Raw genomic sequence first — 12,493 nt, 5'->3', positions numbered from 1 at the left:
CACACACACACACACACACACACACACACACACACACACACACACACACACACACACAAATGTTATTATTAATCATTTACTGAAATACCTGGATATGAACCACACACACACACACACACACACACACACACACACACACACACACACACACACACACACACACACACACACACACACACACGCTCATCCGTTTACCTGGGAGGAGTTTTTCTACAGCAGAGAAAAGACAGACATTAGAAAAAGTCAGAAGAGAGTCAAGAAGAACCTGTGCTTCATATGAAGAGCCTTTCTACTTACTTTAGGATACTCTGAGGCCCACTAGGAAAAGGAGAATCAATACAATATTACTATTTGCAATTGTTTATTGATATTTAATTATTATTAACACAAACAAAAGTGAAGTTAAATTGAGCCAAAAAGCTGAAATAAAACAAGTTCAGTTATAAGTTAATGTTATCAAGAGCTCAAACTTTAATCTTTTCATTTTTAGCAAACAACCTCTAGATGCTATCATTACTATTATTATTATTATTAGTAGTAGTAGTAGTATTATTATTAACACAAACAAAAGTGGTTAAAGTGAAATGCAAATTCATTTTCCTTCGGCTTAGTCCTTTATTCATCAGGGGTCGCCACAGTGGAATGAACCGCCAACTGTTCCAGCATATGTTTTATGCAGCGGATGCCTTTCCAGCTGCAACCCAGTACTGGGAAACACAAAAACACACTCATTCACACACCCACGCACTCATACACTAAGGCCAATTTTGTTAATTCAATTTGTGAAATGCAAATAAACTTCAAAATATGTCGAACGCGACGTCTATTATTAATCATTTCGTTTTAAATTAAATACAAATATATATTGGGGAGACACGGTGGCTCAGTGGTTAGCACTGTCGCCTCACAGCAAGAACGTCGCTGGTTTGAGCCCCGGCTGGGCAAGTTGGCATTTCTATGTGGAGTTTGCATGTTCTCCCTGTGCTGATGTGGGTTTCCTCCGGGTGCTCTGGTTTCCCCCACAGTCCAAACAAATGCGCTATAGGGGAATTAATCAACTAAATTGACCATAGTGTATGGGTGTGTGTGTGTGTGTGAGAACGAGTGTTTCCCAGTATTGGGTTGTGGCTGGAAGGGCATCCGCTGTGTTATACACATGCTGGAATAGCTGGCGGTTCATTCCACTCTGGTGACCCCTGATAAATAAAGGGACTAAGCCGAAGGAGAATTCATTCATGCATTCATTCATTCATTCATTCATTCCTTCATATACTCATTAATTCATTTATTCATTCATTCACTTATTTATTTATTTATTTATTTATTTATTTATTTATTTATCTATCCATTCATTCATTCATTCATTCATTCATTTTTTATTCATTCATTTATTTTACAAAAGACAGAAGGCAGAAAGGGCAAAAAACGTCAACAAGGTTCTTTAGGGTGACGTCTAACACTCTGCACAGGGACTCCAAATGACTGATGACGTGTGGTGTATTTAGAGAAATGTTTTATTAATGTACAACGTCCCTGTTAACTAAACAAATAAAATAACAAATAAATCAAATGTGGTAGATTCTTGTAATGACCAGTGAGCGCCTCTAGATGTCTCAGTCACTCTCTGTGTTTGTTTGGTTGACCTGCTCTGTTCTCTATGATCAAAACTGCTTGAACAATCTCATCTCAAACAATACTTGTGGAGGTAAATGTCACTGCGCTATTAATACACGCACAGCAGAATCACTGGCATGACTGAGAACAAACACACACACACACACACACGAAAACTGACAGCAGCACATGCAGATCCGTCAAACATCACTGTATGACACAATGGAAAACAGTACAGAAATACAGCTAGTGAACACTACATTATCAGTACACTAACTTTGTCATTGGCTCCTCCTGGAGAGAGAGAGAGAGAGAAAGAGAGAGAGAGAGAGAGAGAGATGAATATCTGAATAGCAAACTCAATCACCACTAACACTGCAAAAAAAGCTGCAAAACTTCAAGTCTTAGTCTTGTTTCTAGTCCAAATATCTACAAACTCTTAAATCAAGAAGCATTTTCTAGAGGAGCAAAACAATATTGTCTTTTTTTCAGAAATCATGAGTCAAAATAAAGTGAGTTTTTCCTTAAAACAAGCAAAACAATCTCGTTTTCCCTTTGAAATGGGTTTGTTTTACTTCCACTATTGGGAGATTGAACCAAATGTCTACCACTTGTTAGACTTTCAAGGTGCAGTACGCAAGTTTGACATCCAGTGGTTGAACTAGGTATAGCACTCCTGGTTCAAAGCATATGCAAGAGCAGGTTGCCAGATGTAACCTGCTCACCTAATATTTACGCCTGTAATATTTATATCATTTGCTAATTAATAACCTCATGTGGAACTCTGCATCTGCGTCTCTTTTTGGAGTCTGCTACTGTCCACCGGAGGTCACATTTCAGTCATGGACGCATGCTTTGAGAGCCTTTCTGAATGAATGAAATGCGCTGTTTGCCACCAAGGCAACCCGGGAGCTGAAATATAATTGGCTAAACTGGCATTGGGTGGGTTAAATGACCAAAACAAAGACAGACATTTTCACAGCAGAATATCTGACTTCAGCATTGTGTTCCAGATAAACAGAAATGGCATGTTTCTTAAATATCTGCAAACATATGATATTTTTATGCGCTTGAAGAGGCAAAAACTTACATACAGCACCTTTAATATGTGGTTAATTTGCGTGTTGTTATTATAGTTGGGTCATTTATTATTATTGTACATTTCCTCTTCATTTAATTGAGTTAATTTCTTATTTTTAACTTTTATTTCTGCCAGATTTAATTTCAGACGGTCTTGTTTTCACTTTGAGACAACATTAATTTGCTTACCCCATTGGCAGAGTATTTAGCTTGTTTTAAGGAAAAACTCACTTCATTTTGACTCATTATTTCTGAAAAACAGACAATATTGTTAGCGTTTCTATAAAATGATTCGATTAAATAATTGTTAGACATCTGGACTAAAAAACAAAACTAAAACTCCATGTAATTAAAGCAGTTTTTGCAGTCAAACCTCATGCACAAACTCACGTGCATACACAAAACACACGCATGCATACACACAAACCCATGCTGATTCAAAGTGTGCTTACACAGTATATAAGCATGTTCAATTACGCCAAGACTAATAAACACCAGTGTATAATAAAGCAAGGGCCTCTTCGAACTGTTGTTCATTGATGATGGGCGAAGCAGAGGAAAAAACATCCGGAAAACCAAGTTAACAGAGCGGAGCAGAAACAAAACTCATGTGATCATTTTCACGAGTTCACACTTGCAATAGTTTCAGAATAAAGCGTATTTGGCGTGCTGTCCGGGGAGAGGGCTCTGAGCTCGGGGAGACACCCCAACTCGAGTTATTCCTCGTATTAGGAAACAGAGAGGAATTGGGATTCGAGTGAAGTATCTAGCCCGGCCCCAGAACGCTCCCCCCGAGATTGTAATGCTTAAGAGGTGAGGTGTCGGGGTGGTGGAGGGATGCTAAAGTCGTGAGATGCTGCAGGTAAGACAGCTTTGGTATATATATAGGGGTTTGGTCAAGAACTGATTGGATAATAGAATAATTGTCAATGACTTCTGCGCGTGCTCCTCCCCAAATTTGTTTACGACACATCACTTTGTGGAAACGTTCTGTAGAAGTAATAAAAACAGAGAGCAGGGATAAAATAAGAGAGTAAATTCTGATTTATTATTGCCAGTCTTCACTGGTGTTGTATTCTTATGTATATTAATGTATTCGCATAAGTTTCAGGCTTCACGCACATACACAAGTAGACACACATGTACGCTGTTGACCCACCCTTGGGTTACTTTCATCCCTGCTGACACGGTTAAAAGCATTAAATGTAAAATTTAGCTTAAAGTGAAATTATTTAGCTTAAAGTTGTTCTACATTTGCTCAAAATACCACCCAATATTGATAGACCACCCGTATGAACCACAGCAGAAATATAGTTCTGTCTAAAACATCATCTTTCAAAATTAGGTTTTTATTAAAAATGGTACTTTCGTCCCGCTCTCCCATACTCGGTTTTGATTTCTGTACTGCGCGTCTCATTGGGGAGCCCCTCGAAAATGTGATGGTTCACCTCAAGGGGTTTCCCCATTCAATAAAATCCAATTGAAACTCAAGACAGAAGTTAATGGCTGTAATGTGAGTGTAAACTCTCTCCAGCTGCTGCTCTACACACAATAATGATGCAGTCAGTAAACGCAGCTGGAGATTTAACACACACACACACACTCCCGACTGACCCAGCAGACGGATATGCAGAGCAAATGAAGAGCAGGAGAGAGCACAGCCAATCCAAAACAAACGCTTACAAACAACTCAATCACAAAGATGGCAGATTAAACAAACAATCTTAAACCTCCTGTTGAATCAGAATTATATAGAAATGAGCCGCCTTCCCTAGCTATGTGTCCAACCACCTGTTTTTATGCGCATTTTGGATACGCTCATTAAAAAAAAAGGTTGATGGAAACGAATAGGTGCGAATACATTTTGAAAATGTGCGTAAGAAAACATAAGCGCATAACTGAGTAGGATAAATGTCTTAATAAGATAAGATGAGCATGAACTATGATAGAAACAATTTCACCGGACAAATTCCAGCAAGTGCATAAAAAAAAAAGTCATGTGATTTTGTTAAAGGAGATCATGTGATGATGAAAATGTGTGTGAATGGATAAACCAGCAGGCTGAACACACTGTAAAGCATCTGAAATGTTGTTTTGGTCATTCTAAAATGCCTTAACAACTATTAGTGTGTTATTATATTATTAATTACCTCCAGAATTGTTAAGAGCGTCCGTGCTCCACGTCTCATGCCTTCAAACGTGTTCATTGAGTGTTGGCATTGTCTTCTAAGTCGCAAGTCATCAATTAAATAAAGAAAAGCTTCACGCAGCTTCTTCTACCGCAGTAAATTCAGTTTTCACTGTTGATATTTGGCGCCAGTTAATCAGGAAATGACGGTTTACTTTTCTTTGGCTCATTGGATGGAAACGCTGCTTAATTTGCACGTCGTTTATTCCTGATATTCGTGTTTTGAACAAAGTTAATTCGCATTTTTGGAAGGAAACAGCTCCTGACAAGAGAGTAAAGCTTCTAAATTTCATTTCAATCCTCAAATCTATTTTGCCCAAAAAAAAAAACAACAAAAAAAAAAAAAAAACAAGCTGATCTTCATCACACACTCTGTGAATGTTTGGGTTTTCCCTCATCAGTGTGCAGTATTTCATCAGTGTTCACGCAGTAGACAGCACTCGTTCGCACTACAGTAAAGGGGGGATTTCATAACGATAGAAGTACCTGCAGACATGCCAAAAGGTTTAAGAAAGTTAGTATTCATAACAGTTAAAACAGCTGATTTTTAGGTTGTGTGTTGTGTGTGTGTGTGTGTGTGTGTGGGGGGGGGGTTTGTCAAATGCTAAAAGCTAAGTTCAATAATTCAAATATACAAAAAAATACATAAACAACCAATAACATCATTGTTTAAGGCAGGGGTGGGCAAACTCGGTCCTGGAGGGCCGGTGTCCTGCACAGTTCAGCTCCAACTCTTATCAAACACACCTGCTTATAGATAATTAGTGATCTTGGAGACACTGATTAGCATGTTACTATCATGTTACTGACAAACCACATCATTGCTGCCGCTGCACCGATCCACCTGTCAATCTCACGTTCCAGCTTTCCCTCACCCGTGAACAAAACCCCAAGATACTTGAACTACTCCACCTGGGGTAAGGACTTTCCTCCAACCTTGAGATGGCAAACCACCTTAATCTGGTGGAGCACCATCACCTCGTACTTGGAGGTGCTGATTCTCATCCCAGCCATGTCACACACTCAGCAGAAATCTGCCCCAGCGCATTGCTGAAGATCCATGTCTGATGACGCAAACAGAATCACATCATCTGCGAATAACAGATGAAATCCTATGCCCCCCGAAGCAACCCCCCCTGGCCCAAGGCTGCACATAGAAATTCTGTACATAAACATTATGAACAGGATTGGTGACAAAGAGCAACCCTGCAGGAGTCCAACATGTACTGCAAACAAGCTTGACTTATTGCCGACAATGCAAACTAAACTCCTGCTCTGTTCATACAGGGACCAGACAGCCCTTAACAGAGCGCCTCTGACCCCATTCTCCCAGAGCGCCTCCCACTGAATGCAACAAGGGACACTCAAATGCCTTCTCCAAGTCCACAAAACACATGTGGACTGGTTGGGCATACTCCCATGAACCCTCGTGCACCCTTGTGAGGGTGTAGAGCTGGTCCAGTGTACCACAGCCTGGATGAAAACCGTATTGTTCTTCCTGGATTCGAGGTTCAACCGTCAGACTGAAAAGCTATTGTTTTATTTGTTTAGCTGCGTGTCGTACATTTCAGTCACAGGGGGGTTTAAGCTAATATTTTGAACAGGGTGACAAGTGAGTGTTATTTCTGATGGGTCAGGAAACACGTGTGTATCTGAACACACAAACACAATCACAACTGATCCCAGAACAGCAGGACAAGCGGAAAACATTAGTGAACCCTCCAAAACAACACACATTTAGATCATCATGAGGACTTGGAAATCGGACTGGAAGCAAACGCTTGTGTGATTCATCAGCTCAACTCACACACACTGAAGCACAACTTTCGAAAACAAAGTAGTCAGAAGTCATATGAACTCTGGAAGTATGCGAGCCTGAATAAATGACTTCATATTAGGGTGAAGGACGCCTTTAAGAGGCTCAGGAGAAAGGATTCCTCTGGATTATCCATCAGCGTTCCTGGGATTTTCTCGGCTCTGAGGTCGAGCCGTTCTTCCTGTTGACTTCTCTTTCACTGCAATCAGGAAGCTCATAATCGGACGTCACGAAAAACGGTCCAAAACAAGCACAGACTGCACTATTTCACATTCAAACACTGATCCGACATTAATTCTGCAGGATCATCATCAGACCTGAAGCTCGGCTACAAGCCTTTAAAACAGAATGAATGTGAATCTGAGATCTGGGGATGAAGATGGACTTTTCAGTCCTGCTACTGCATGATGCAGCAGGATCCTGCGAACATATATCTTATTTTCTCCCACTCCTGCCAGCAGTATTTAGGTTTTGTTCTGTTCCTGCCCACAAAGACCCTCAGGTAAACATATACTGTTAAACTCAGAATTATGACCCTCCTGAATTATTAGCCCCCCTGTATAGTTTTCTCCCCAATTTCTGTTTAACGGAGAGAAGATTTATTTAACACATTTCTAAACATAATAGTTAATAACTCATTTCTAAGACATCTTCAGTATTAGAAATCAGAAATGAATATAGAGGGGGGATAATAATTCAGAAGGGCTAATAATTCTGGCTTCAACTGTACCGTAAAGGTGGATTACCAAACTCGGGATTACAGGATTCGAGTTGAACCAAACCAGTGTAGTCAGGTTATGTCGGTACTATGACTTTAGTCATCAACTTTCTCTGTTAACTCAGGCCTTGTCCACATGAACATGAGTATTATCAAAACTACACGAAAATGCAGAATCAGGGGATTGAAACCGAAACCAAACTGGAGTTTTTGCTTCATGAGGTCAGCTTGTGCAATGCTCTCTCCTTTCTGATCGGCCAACAAGTCTGGGTTCACACCAAATGCAGAAAGGTTACTATATGGTGACCTTTAACTTGGAGCAAGAGAACTTTTGGCTGTGTATTTATTGTGTCAGAATGGGCCAGAATTGGTGGAAGAATAGATAACCAGAAAAAAACCTGAACATAACATGAAGTTAACCAGAACATAATCAGAAGATAACCAGAAGATGATCAGGACATAACCTGAACATAACCAGACCATAACCCGAAGGTGACGTGAACATAATCAGAAGACATTCAGAACATAACCTTAACATAATTAGAACACACCATGAAGACAACCTTAATATAACCTGAAGATAACTAGAACATAACCTGAAGATAACTGAACATAATCAGAAGATAATCAGAACATAATCACAAGATAACCAGAAGATGATCAGGACATAACCTGAACATAACCAGACCATAATCCGAAGGTGACGTGAACATAATCAGAAGACATTCAGAACATAACCTTAACATAATTAGAACACACCATGAAGACAACCTTAATATAACCTGAAGATAACTGAACATCTCAGAAGATAATCAGAACATAAACTAAACATAACCAGAGCATAAGCTGAAGATAACCAGAGCATAAACTGAAGATAACCTAAACACAATCAAAAGATAATCAGTGCATAACCAGAACATAAGCTGAAGACAACCAGAACATAAACTGAAGATAACCTGAACATAATCAGAAGATAATCAGAACATAACCTTAACATAACCAGAGCATGAGCTGAAGATAACCTGAACAAAATAAAAAGAGACAATTAGAACATAATCAAAACCTAACCTGAAGATAATCAGAAGATAATCCGAAGATAACCAGAGCATAATCACAAGATAACCAGAAGATGATCAGGAAATAACCTGAACATAACCAGACCATAACCCGAAGGTGACGTGAACATAATCAGAAGACATTCAAAACATAACCTTAACATAATTAGAACACACCATGAAGACAACCTTAATATAACCTGAAGATAACTAGAACATAACCTGAAGATAACTGAACATAATCAGAAGATAATCAGAACATAACATAAACATAACCAGAGCATAAGCTGAAGATAACCAGAGCATAAACTGAAGATAACCTAAACACAATCAAAAGATAATCAGTGCATAACCAGAACATAAGCTGAAGACAACTAGAACATAAACAGAAGATAACCTGAACATAATCAGAAGATAATCAGAACATAACCTTAACATAACCAGAGCATGAGCTGAAGATAACCTGAACAAAATAAAAAGAGATAATTAGAACATAATCAAAACCTAACCTGAAGATAATCAGAAGATAATCCGAAGATAACCAGAGCATAATCACAAGATAACCAGAATAAACCTGAAGATAATCAGAACATAGCCGGAAAATAACCAGAACATAACCTGAAGATAATAAGACAATCAGCACATAACCTGGACATAAGCTGAAGATATCCAGAACATAATCAGAAGATAATCAGTACATAACCACAACACAAGCTAAGTATAATCAGAACATAATAACCTGAAAATAACCAGAACATACCCTGAAGATAACCTGAACATAACCTATCCCAGAGTAGGTTAGCCGTGCAGTGTAAAATACCAAAGCAAAAAAGAGTAACTAAAGCAGAGCTACCTTCATGGCACGTAAAACCTATGATTAGCTAAAAACTAAACTGAAAATTAGCTGGTTAGCTGATCTGGCTTCATGGTACAGACCTCCGCTGTCTATTTATTCAGCCTCACACACAGTTTACATGTTTACTGGGATCAGACAAACCACATTAGAGCAGCCACGGCGGGACTTAGACTTGAGATTCACCACTCATTACTGCTTTATGAGTCTGCTGTTGACTACACAGACAAGACTATAGTCAATAAAAACCCCACAGTCAAAAACAAGAACACATAAACAAAGGACACATGACGGTTGTGCTTCAAAACAATGTAAAACTGCATTTTAAAAAGCTTAAATGCTAAAAAATGCTAAATGCTAAGTTCAATAATTCAAATATACAAAAACTACATAAATAATCAATATTATCATTGTTTAAGGGATAATGTACTGTAATGTAATGGTTGATATTAGCAAATAAAGCCCAGCAGGTTCATTAGGAGCTGTTGAATAAGACTGAAGTGCTTTATTCTGTGAAATCAACCGGCTGGATGTACTTTATGCTGCTAATGAACTAACACAACATTGATCTAATCTGTAAAAATTTACTGATAATAATTAATAATAAGTAATAATTAATTAATTCATTAATAATAACAACAATTACAATAATAATAATAATAATAATAATAATATATTAATATAATAAGATTATTATTTTCAATTCTACTTTTACTGTTGTTATTATTATTCAGTATCATTTATTATTATTATTATTATTATTATTATTATTATTATTATTATAGTTGTTGTTGTGGTTATTATTATTATTATTATTATTATTATTATTGTTATTAATAATAATAATAATAATAATAATAATAATAATAATAATAATAAAATATTTATATTAATAATCATAAATTAATTATATAAAATATAAATTAAACAATCAATTTAATCATTAAAAAAAATCTATTTAAATAGCGTATTATATATAACAAAATAAAACAATTGTTTTAATAGTTACCGCACAGATTCAGAATTGCAGATCTGCTGCTGAAACAAACTAGAAGCCATATATTTTTTGTTTGTCTCTCTACGTTATAAAAATATTTCCCAGAGAATGTGCTTCAATCTCCGGCAAAATAAAATGCATTTCTAAACCAAACACAAGTTTAAAGGGAATGTTCTGGGTTATTTACAGCTTGAAGAATGTGTGACATGTTGTCATTGACCACAAAAAATAATTAAAATGAAGGAAAAGCTGCGTAACGATCCATAAAGCACTGTTTATATGAGCATGTTTACATCTGTCTGCCTGAACAAAGCAAATGAAGAAATGTTTTAGAAACCTACACACACACACACACACATCTTAATATTTACTTTTAATAGTTAAAAATTATACTTTACAGATATTTAAAAATTATTATTATCAATATTCTTTATTATTATTATTATTATTATTATTATTTATTATTATTATTATTATCATCATCATCCTCATTATTATAATAATTATCATTATCTTTATTTTTATTACCACCATTACTGTAATTATGATTATGATGATGATGATGATGATGATGACTATTATTATTACTACTATCCTTAATGTAATATTTATTATTATTATTATTATTATTATTATTATTAATCATCATCATAATCATTTATTATTATTATTATTATTATTATTATTATTATTAATATTATTATTATTAATATTATTATTATTATTAATATTATCATCATCATCATCATTATAATATTATTGTAATCATGATTATTATTATTACTATTATTATTATCATTATTCTTATCATTTATATTATCATCATTATAATATTATTGTAATCTTGATTATTATTAATATTATTATTATTATTATTATTATTATTATTATTATTATTATTATTATTATTATTATCATCATCATCATCATTATAATATTATTGTAATATTGATTATCATTATTATTATTATTATTATTATTATTATTATCATTATTCTTCTCATTTATATTATCATCATTATAATATTATTGTAATCTTGATTAATATTAATAACAATAATAATAATAATAATAATAATAATAATAATAATAATTATTATTATTATTATTATTATATTATTATTAATTTTATTAAAATTACCTTCATCATCATCATCATCATCATTATAATATTATTATAATTATGCTGATGATTATTATTATTATTACTATTATTATTATTATTACTACTACCCTTATTGTAATATTTATTATTATTATTATTATTATTATTATTATTATTATTATTATTTTATTATTATTATTTTTATTATTATTGTTATTATCATTATTCTTCTCATTTATTTTATCATCATTATAATATTATTGTAATCTTGATTATTATTATTATTATTATTATCATTATTATTATCATTATTATTATTATTATGCTGCTGCTTATTACTACTTCCCTTATTGTAATATTTATAATAATAATAATAATAATAATAATAATAATAATAATAATAATAATAATAATAATAATAATTATTATTATTATTATTATTATTATTATTATTAATATTATTATTATTACCTTCATCATCATCATCATCATCATTATTATAATATTATTGTAATCTTGATAATTATTATTATTATATTATTATGATTATGCTGATGATTATTATTATTATTATTACTATTATTATTATTATTACTACTACCCTTATTGTAATATTTATTATTATTATTATTATTATTATTATTATTATTAATTATTATTATTATTATTATTATTATTATTATTATTATTATATTGTAATGTTTATTACTATCACTACTACGACCATTATTGTAATTATCAATATTAATATTACTACGACCATTATTTTAATTATCAATATTAATATTACTACTACCATTATTTAATCTTTATTATTATTATTATCGTAATCTTTATTATTACTATTACTACCACTATTTTTGTAATTATTATTATTAATGCATTTATTACTACTACTACCAGCATTACTGATATAATTATTATATTATTATTAGTATTATTATTATTAATAATAATAATAATAATCATAATCATAATATTAATAATGATGCTGCATAATGATAAAATGCATAGCATATTCTAAATAAATAAATAAAATTTGTGCTCTGTATTTGAATTTTTAAAGC

The 12,493-nt window shown here is 33.7% G+C and overlaps 1 protein-coding gene across 1 annotated transcript in view; it reads right to left on the bottom strand.

Annotated features, from left to right (window-relative positions):
- pdlim5b (PDZ and LIM domain 5b) overlaps positions 1-12,493 on the bottom strand; it is a 117,152-nt gene that overhangs the window by 26,212 nt on the left and 78,447 nt on the right. The window lies entirely within an intron of this gene.

This window comes from Danio aesculapii, chromosome 10 (assembly GCF_903798145.1).
Source record: "Danio aesculapii chromosome 10, fDanAes4.1, whole genome shotgun sequence".
NCBI classification, from domain to species: Eukaryota; Metazoa; Chordata; class Actinopteri; order Cypriniformes; family Danionidae; genus Danio; species Danio aesculapii.
This window is presented reverse-complemented; position numbering and strand designations above follow the sequence as displayed.